General features: G+C 34.8%; 1 pseudogene across 1 annotated transcript; it reads left to right on the forward strand.

Annotated features, from left to right (window-relative positions):
* The first annotated feature begins 5,567 nt into the window (after positions 1 to 5,567).
* LOC144575543 (G-type lectin S-receptor-like serine/threonine-protein kinase At2g19130 pseudogene) lies at positions 5,568 to 8,219 on the forward strand (annotated as a pseudogene). Its single transcript, XR_013518467.1, has one exon. The product of XR_013518467.1 is annotated as a G-type lectin S-receptor-like serine/threonine-protein kinase At2g19130 pseudogene (transcript).
* The last annotated feature ends 509 nt before the right edge of the window (positions 8,220 to 8,728 follow it).

An 8,728-nucleotide genomic window follows, 5' to 3' on the forward strand; every position in this document is an offset into this window, starting at 1 on the left:
CCACTTGTCATGAAGTAATATTTGAATGATTTGAATGTACCTTCGAGGTACGTGACTCTGTGCACAGAAAAGTTTATTTATTGGAAATATTTTTCACTTGGGAGTTTGATGTATAATACATATTTACAATTAAAATTTGTCAAGGGTTACCACTATATTAGTCAGATTGCAATCAGAAAATCAACTTGTTTGTGGAATCTTCATTTTATGTTGACCAAGAGATGAAAATATCATATCCCTCTTGTTGTCAAAAGTGGACAAAAATGGCACGAGATCGAAAATCAACAGATAAGTCAAAAATAAAAATTGGAAATAGAAAGAAAGAAGATAAAACAGTAAAAATCGGGTAGCACTGGTGTTGGATGAAACTCTCTCCATTCATTTACAATATATGAACGGCTGGCAACGCATAAGAGTTTGACTCATGCCTAAAAATTGCATTATATATCTTCCCATATATGGAGAAGTATAGGAATAACAGTACTACATACCTAAAGTAGTTTAGTGCAGATACTGGTAACACCTAGTAGCCTTCTTGGTAGAACATAAGTATCCCATGAACACACTCTATAGCTCTGATAAATAAAGGTTGTGGTTATTGTATGGACATAACTACATAAGCATGAAAACCTCGCACAACCAAGTACTAAAAAAAACGACAATTTGTACCTAATTGAAGAGACCATGAAATGGAAATATTAATAAAGGAAATTGACAATAAAAAACAATTTACCAGAAAGGCAGTCACTGAAACTATCAGACGAAAAGGCGGCAGAGTGCCTTGAGACATCACAGCAAAAGAAGTTGAGTTCAACTACATGCCATGCCAGTTCTTGCATTCTGCTCTAGATTCAAGTACCTGCGTGTAGGAAAGAGACAATGAAACAGCATCTCGATAAGAGAATTGACCAGGTCAAACTGTCTCTCATAACTGAAGCAGTTATACCAGTTGGCACAATGGATCATCACATTTGTAACTGAATCTATTAAGCTCAAAAATGTTCTGTTGCCATCTATATAAATAAAGACAATGGTTCAAATGCCTTCATTTTTGTGTCTCCATAATGCATGCCTCTATTTTAAAATTTAAATGTTGAAATAAAACAGTTAAATATAATCTATCATTTAAAATTTAAATGTTAAAACAAAAAAAGAGGCTTTGGGGTGAAGGTTCGGACAGTGGAAAAAAAAATGGGCATGGCTTGGTGCAGAGAGAAAGAGGTGTGGGGAGAGAAATGGACGAGAGATGGCAGAGAGGAAGTTGTTAGAGATTTTGACTGGACTTGGGGAGATGAGACAGCGGATTGAGATCCGGATGACTGAATAATTTCTCTACAAATTATTAGAATGTATATTGTAGATCACTTACAATCCAAATATGTAATTGAGCGAGGCTATGATAATATGCAATTATACAATAGTCAGCGTTGTAGAATCATATTTTCATTTTAAAAGTTCAAACAGTTAATGTGAATTATTCAACATGATTTTCATATATATGAAAATGTACTTGTTAATCAAATTTGATATTTTTAGATTTTTTTATCATTTTACTAGAGAGAGAGAGACAAGTGCGTGGAGATAAATGGGATGAGAGTTGGAAGAGATGAAGTCCTTAGCGAATATAGTTCAAGTCGATAGTGTCTTTGACTGGATTTTAGAGATTAAACAGGGGATTGAGGTCCGGGACTGAATAATTTCTCTAAAAATTATTAGAATGTATATTGTAGATCTCTTTCGATCTATATATGTTATTTAGTGAGGCTATGGCAACAAGCATATTACACAATGGCCCGAACTCAATATTTTTATTTTAAAAATTCAAACGGTTGATCTGAACCACATGATAAAATGTACTTATTGTAAACCAAATTTGATATTTTTATATTCTATTTTACTATTTTTTAAATATGTAAAATATCAATTAATTTGAAAATTTTTAACCGTCCAAAAACGGTGATTTTGTATCTATCTTAAAAATAAAATAAAAAAATTTCATATTCAAGAACATATTTTTATATGGAGATCATGTTTAATTGTTTGGATCGACTATTTAAATTTTGAAAATAAAAATATTTGTCCATAACACGAGTCAGTCTCTAATATACTTACTACCACAACCTCATTCTATGTGATTACAAAATAACTCAACTTTTTGGCTTTTTTTTAAGGGTTAATTTTCTCTATCCTTGAAAACTTCTTCAATTTTCTATTTATCCTTGTACTATTTATTATATTTAATATATCTCTCAAGTTTGTTTATCTTTTTCTATTTACTCATAGAGATAATTATTCACTATTAAGTATTGTTAGAATGTACTTTTTTCCATTTTACTCTCGCTCTTTCTCTTCTCTCCTTTATTAGATCACACTTGAATAGAAGTGTGTTTAGTTCTAATTATTTTTTCCAAAAATCTGGCCAGCGTCACTCGTGGTAGGTACCTAATTAAGGAGACACAAACTTTGGATCAGGTGAGAGGTGACATTGGATTATCAGTAAATGATAAATTAGCTACTACAGTAGATATTGGGTTTGAATATTTTTGTAAGGATAAGAGACTCTTTTTGCTCCACACTAGATTTTCTTCTTTAAGAGGCCATGGGTTGATACATATAATTTTGCACATAAATATTACCTCTATTAGCTAATGAACTAGTTCTTCTCCTTATTTTTTATTTGGAGTTGAAGACATAGATTGATTACGTTAGAATCTGTTACGTATACATACTATATGCTTCGTCGCTGGCTGGATGTGGAAAATGTCCTTTCCTTTTTGTTAAAATTATTCTGGTACAATCACTGATAAATGGCCAACATTATTTGTTAAAATTTGTTAATAAATGACTAACATTATTTGCTACAAATCAATTTGAGTCACATTAATTATCCCATTTGAAAGAATTTGGTTCTAAAAATTATGCTGGTACCATTTTATGAAATTTAATCATTTTTATTCTTTGCTGTATATTAGAAAATTTGAGAATAAAGAGAGATGAACTAGGCCTCAAAACTATTCTGGCACCAGGCTCGCCTACGGTCCAAATGAAGACTTTTGTCTTTTGTCCTCCTCCATTTGTTTGTTTTCGTCTGAAATAATGTATTTTATTTCCATGAACTTCTCAATTTACTGATCTTAATTAACTTAATACAGGAGAAAGGAAATACTGGAAGAGGGAATAATTGGAAAAATAAAATTTATATTTCCCTCTTGGACTTGGACATGGGCTGATGCTTCGTCGCCTAACTATCAACTTGAACTTGGACTTGAACTTGGGATCAGAACGAAAATTGGACTTGGGCACCAAACACATCAAGGTTAATGCATTTTGGAACAGAGCGAGAACTTATTCTGATCTTGTTCAAACATTTAAAATGAATTTTTGCTTTATCTGTTTTATCAATTGGTAATTTGTTTTTTTAAGAGGTATAATAGAGTAAAACTAGGGTGTTCTTAAGCTCACCAAAGTGTTTGGTGAGCTTAACTTCAAAATCCATCAAATCAGTTTTAAATAACGAATCCAAATTGTTGGAACCTGCTTACCTTACGAGTGATGCGTCTACATGTGAAAATTTTAAACATTCGAATTAATTTAGTATAAAGTCAAGCGGTCAAAATTAGAAGGTTAATAAATTAATTTTAGTGCATTCATTTTTTGAACGTTTTTTGACCGCTTGACTTTATACTAAATTAATTCGAATATTTATAATTTTCACATATAAACGCATCACTCGTAAGGTAGGCGGATTTCAACGGTTCGAATTCATCATTTGAAACCTATTTGATGGATTTTGTAGTTAAGCTCACCAAACACTTTGGTGAGCTTAAGAACACCGTAGTTCTACTCGGTATAATATATCAATTTATATCACATAAACAATTGCTGCTGTTACTTCTCTCTCGTCTCAAAACCCCATAAAACAAGAATTCGTATCCCCTTACCTGACTGGGTAGAATTGAATAGGACGGTCCAAAAATGGATTGGCGTGCATCTCAAAGCACAAATAATCCTGCTTCCTTTGTCATCCCGAATCCCAACCGGCTGAGAGTAAATCTGAGCCGTCTGTTTCAATTGTCTTGAGTCAGGTACCTGGGAGGATACGGATCCATAAAACAAGACTCAAAAAGAGGAAAAGTAAGTACATTCCAATTTCTAACCAGAAAAGTCGTAAGCTCCATGTCAAATTATATCCCAATCCTGAGAGTTACAATTTGACTAAATTGTTGCTCAACTGTACAAAATGTATTTTTTTTTTTTTTTTTTGCAAGTTGGACTAAGCCCCAACATTTTCATTAATTAATAAGAAAAATTGTTATAATTATAAGATCCTACGACTCTGGTTTGTCAAGCCTTGTATACAACCTGCTTATATTGATACTCTATTTACAAAATGTAAGCACAGTGCTGTGACAAGTAACAACCCCATATTCGCTAACTCCTAGGAGTTACCCAAAAATGACCCAATTATGCACGTCCATTGGGCTCATTAATTAGTATGCCTGCTGGCTTGGTCTTGTTTGCGAACCTGATGTGTTCTCTCCAAAGTGTCCATGTCGCTGCTGCCCAAGCCGTATCCCTTTGTACAAGATGTTATAGCTCACGGGAGTCGACGGCTGCACTGACATTGAACTTGCCCCATAAATTCATAATTTAAATTCCCTCCGTAATTGAATGTCTCAGGCGGAGAACCAAATTTCTTGCCTCAAATCAAATAAAGAAATAGATCAGTTCCTCTTGTTTCTCAGTCTAGAAATCTCTTCAATAGAGAAGACTATTTATTTATTGAGTAGCATGTCATATAAGAGAGGAGTCAAGAAAACATAGAAAACAGGCAATAGAAAACGGCTGGCATGCTATAAACGCGCTGGCCTGTGGTCCCTGCAGGCTACACGCAGTCAGCTGATGTACTTATAAACCTTGTATCAATCCAACCAATTAAAATGATGATCCAAATGCCTCAGAAATGCATCCCCAATAATTTAACACGTGACACCGGCTTCGCGGCTTGTTGCAACAGGTACATGCATGATTGTCCCTCTTAAAACCACATGGATCCTTCTTGCGAAAGAGCATAATTAAGTAAATCAGATGGCTGAGATTTACTCTGTTTAAATATAACGAAAGGCTACTTTAGTCTGTCCCACAACGACAATTGTTGTAAATTCTGAATGCTAATTATTCTAAATCATAGACCTTCCATTTGTTCCTATTCAAAACATCGGTGGAATTCCAACTTTATGGTATGTATGTATATTTCTCAGAAACGTTCATATTTTGTTAGAATCATATTGACCCTAATAGTGACAACCTAAGTCTCTAACGACTTGTAAAACTAAACAAAATAATAAAGTCACGATGAGAAAAATTGTTTTTTTTTTACCGTGGAATTCCAACTTTAGGTACGAGAAAGTCAAAAACAAAGAAATTTTTACAGGCAATAGGGAAGGAACGTCAGATTAATGGCAAAATGACAGAGACCAGTCAGTTCCTTTTAATCACAATAAAGTACAAAAACAAGCATTCAACATATGCATGTTTTTCCTTTATTATGGCTGTCAAGTCAGTTTCCTCCTACAAAAAGTTGTGTAACCCAAAAAAATTCAAATTGTATAATTTTTTCTTTCATTAGCCATGGCTTCTCCCAAATCTTACAGCTTCCTTCACTTTCTCTTCTTCCTCTGCCTTAACATACCATCTATCTCGTTTGCTTCCGATCACATCTCCTTCAACAAATCTCTCTCAGGAAACAAGACTATAAGCTCTGAAGGTGGAAAGTTTGAGCTCGGTTTCTTCCACTTAGGTAACAATTCAATGTCTCCAAATTACTACATTGGTATTTGGTACAAGAAGGTGCCCCAAACTCCTGTTTGGATTGCAAACAGAAATGCACCAATCTCAGACCCAAATACTAGTGAGCTAAGAATTTTACCCAACGGAAATATGGCTCTTTTGGATCATAACAAGACCCATATTTGGTCTACAAATGTGACCTCTCTAAGCTCAAACTTCACAATTTGTACATTGTTAGATACTGGGAACCTTGTGTTAAAATATAGTTCCAATCAAACTGCCACAAACTTATGGCAAAGCATGGATCACCCGACCAATACATGGTTGCCTGGTGGTAAACTTGGGAGAAACAAAGCATTGGGCCAACAGAGCTTAGTTTCATGGAAAAATCCTAATGACCCGGCAGAAGGGACATTCTCGCTCGAGTTAGACCCAAATGGTTCTAGTCAATATTTACTTTCCTGGAACAAATCGAAATATTACTGGACAAGCGGAGAGTATAATGGAAAAATATTTAGTAACTTACCATATACAAATACAAGTTCCCCATATTATAGTTTTGGGTATGTCTCAAATGAAAATGAGAGCTATTTCACATACTCATTGAAAGATGACAGTATAATTGCGAGATTTGTGTTGGATTTATCGGGGCAAATAATGGTCCAGACATGGCTGGAGAAATCACAAGAATGGTTTAGTTTTTGGATTCAACCAGAATCACAATGTGATGTATATGCCTCGTGCGGTCCTTTCGGGTATTGTGATGCAAAAAGCTTACCATATTGCAGTTGTGTGAAAGGTTTTAAAGAAGTAAATTCCATAGATTGGGAGCTTGGTTATTCAAGTGAAGGTTGCCAAAGGAACTCTCCCCTCCAATGTGAGCTGACAAATGGTTCGTCACCAAATGAAGATAACGACAAATTCTTTGAAATATCAGGCGTAAGCCTACCAGAGAATCCACATATGTTTAACAATGCTAGTGTAAAAGATTGTGAAAGAGCATGTCTACAAAATTGTTCTTGCAAAGCATATGCATATAGTAGTAATAATTGCTCGATTTGGTATGATAGTTTGCTTAATCTGTATCAAGAAACAGATGGGTCAACTAGAGACACACTATTTCTTCGTTTGTCAGCATCTGAGTTCAAGAAGCCAAGTCACATAAAAAAGGAGATAATTTGGGTTATCTTTGGATCTCTCTCAAGTTTTCTAGCTTGCGCGGTTCTTGTTCTTTTATTGGTCAGGAGATACCGAAGGAGAAGGTTTATTGTAGCCACTAGTGGATCAGAAAGTGGCTTGGTTGCATTTAGATATGGTGATCTGCGAAGAATAACAAATAATTTTTCAGAAAGGATTGGTGGGGGCGGTTTTGGTTCAGTGTTTAAAGGAACATTACCAAATTCTTTTTCTGTTGCCGTGAAAAGGCTGGATGGGATTCTCCAATTAGGGGAAAAACAATTCCGAAATGAAGTGAGCACAATTGGTATTGTTCAACATGCAAATCTAGTTCGATTGAGGGGGTTTTGCTGTGAGGGGGACAAAAGGCTACTGGTTTATGATTACATGAAGAATGGTTCACTAGATAAGTTATTATTCCGAGAAAAATCTACTATTTTGAATTGGAATATACGATATCAAATTGCGCTCGGAGTAGCACGGGGATTGGCATACCTCCATGAGAGTTGTAGAGATTGTATAATACATTGTGATGTTAAGCCTGAGAATATCTTGCTGGATGAACTCTATGTTCCAAAGGTAGCCGATTTTGGCATGGCGAAGCTTGTTGGGAGAGAATTCAGTAAGGTTTTGACCACTCTAAGAGGGACAATTGGATATCTTGCTCCAGAATGGATATCTGGAGTTCCAATTAGCGCAAAAACAGATGTTTACAGCTATGGCATGGTTCTTTTTGAACTCATATCAAGAAGAAGAAATTCAGAGCACCTAGACGGAAAAAATGTTGCTTTCTTCCCTCTGCTAGCTGCTGTAGAATTACACGAAGGAAATATGCTCGCAATACTGGATCCTGATTTGAATGGAAATGCTAATTTAGAAGAGCTTGAGAGAGTGTGTAGAATTGCTTGTTGGTGCATTCAAGATGAAGAACACAACCGTCCAACTATGCGTCAAGCGGTACAAATTTTGGAGGGCGGTTTGGAAGTGAGCCTACCTCCAATACCAAGATCGCTTAATGCTTTCACAGAGGATGCAGCGAATTTGAAATTCTTCGAGGAGTATTCCCTATGAGAGTAAAGGTGTTGAACTTGTAGTATTGATTCTTAAATCTTCTCTTATTTAGTTATAGCAATATGGCTATTGTTGAATAAGTAGTATGCATATTTTTCTTTTTATTGTGGTGCTTGTAATATAATTTTGCTTTTAGAAAAGTTGATATTATTTTGTAATCAATGTTGTTGTTCCACTTGTCATGAAGTAATATTTGAATGATTTGAATGTACCTTCGAGGTACGTGACTCTGTGCACAGAAAAGTTTATTTATTGGAAATATTTTTCACTTGGGAGTTTGTTGTATAATACATATTTACAATTAAAATTTGTCAAGGGTTACCACTATATTAGTCAGATTGCAATCAGAAAATCAACTTGTTCGTGGAATCCTCATTTTATGTTGACCAAGAGATGAAAATATCATATCCCTCTTGTTGTCAAAAGTGGAAAAAAATGGCGCGAGATCGAAAATCAACAGATAAGTCAAAAATAAAAATTGGAAATAGAAAGAAAGAAGATAAAACAGTAAAAATTACTAAAGAAAAGTAAAAATCGGGTAGCACTGGTGTTGGATGAAATTTTCTCCATTCATTTACAATATGAACGGCTGGCAACGCATAAGAGTTTGACTCATGCCTAAAAATTGCATTATATATCTTCCCATATACGGAGAAGTATAGGAATAACAGTACTACATACCTAAAGTAGT

The sequence above is a fragment of the Carex rostrata genome, chromosome 24 (genome assembly GCF_964058835.1).
Source record: "Carex rostrata chromosome 24, lpCarRost1.2, whole genome shotgun sequence".
In the NCBI taxonomy this organism is placed as follows: Eukaryota; Viridiplantae; Streptophyta; class Magnoliopsida; order Poales; family Cyperaceae; genus Carex; species Carex rostrata.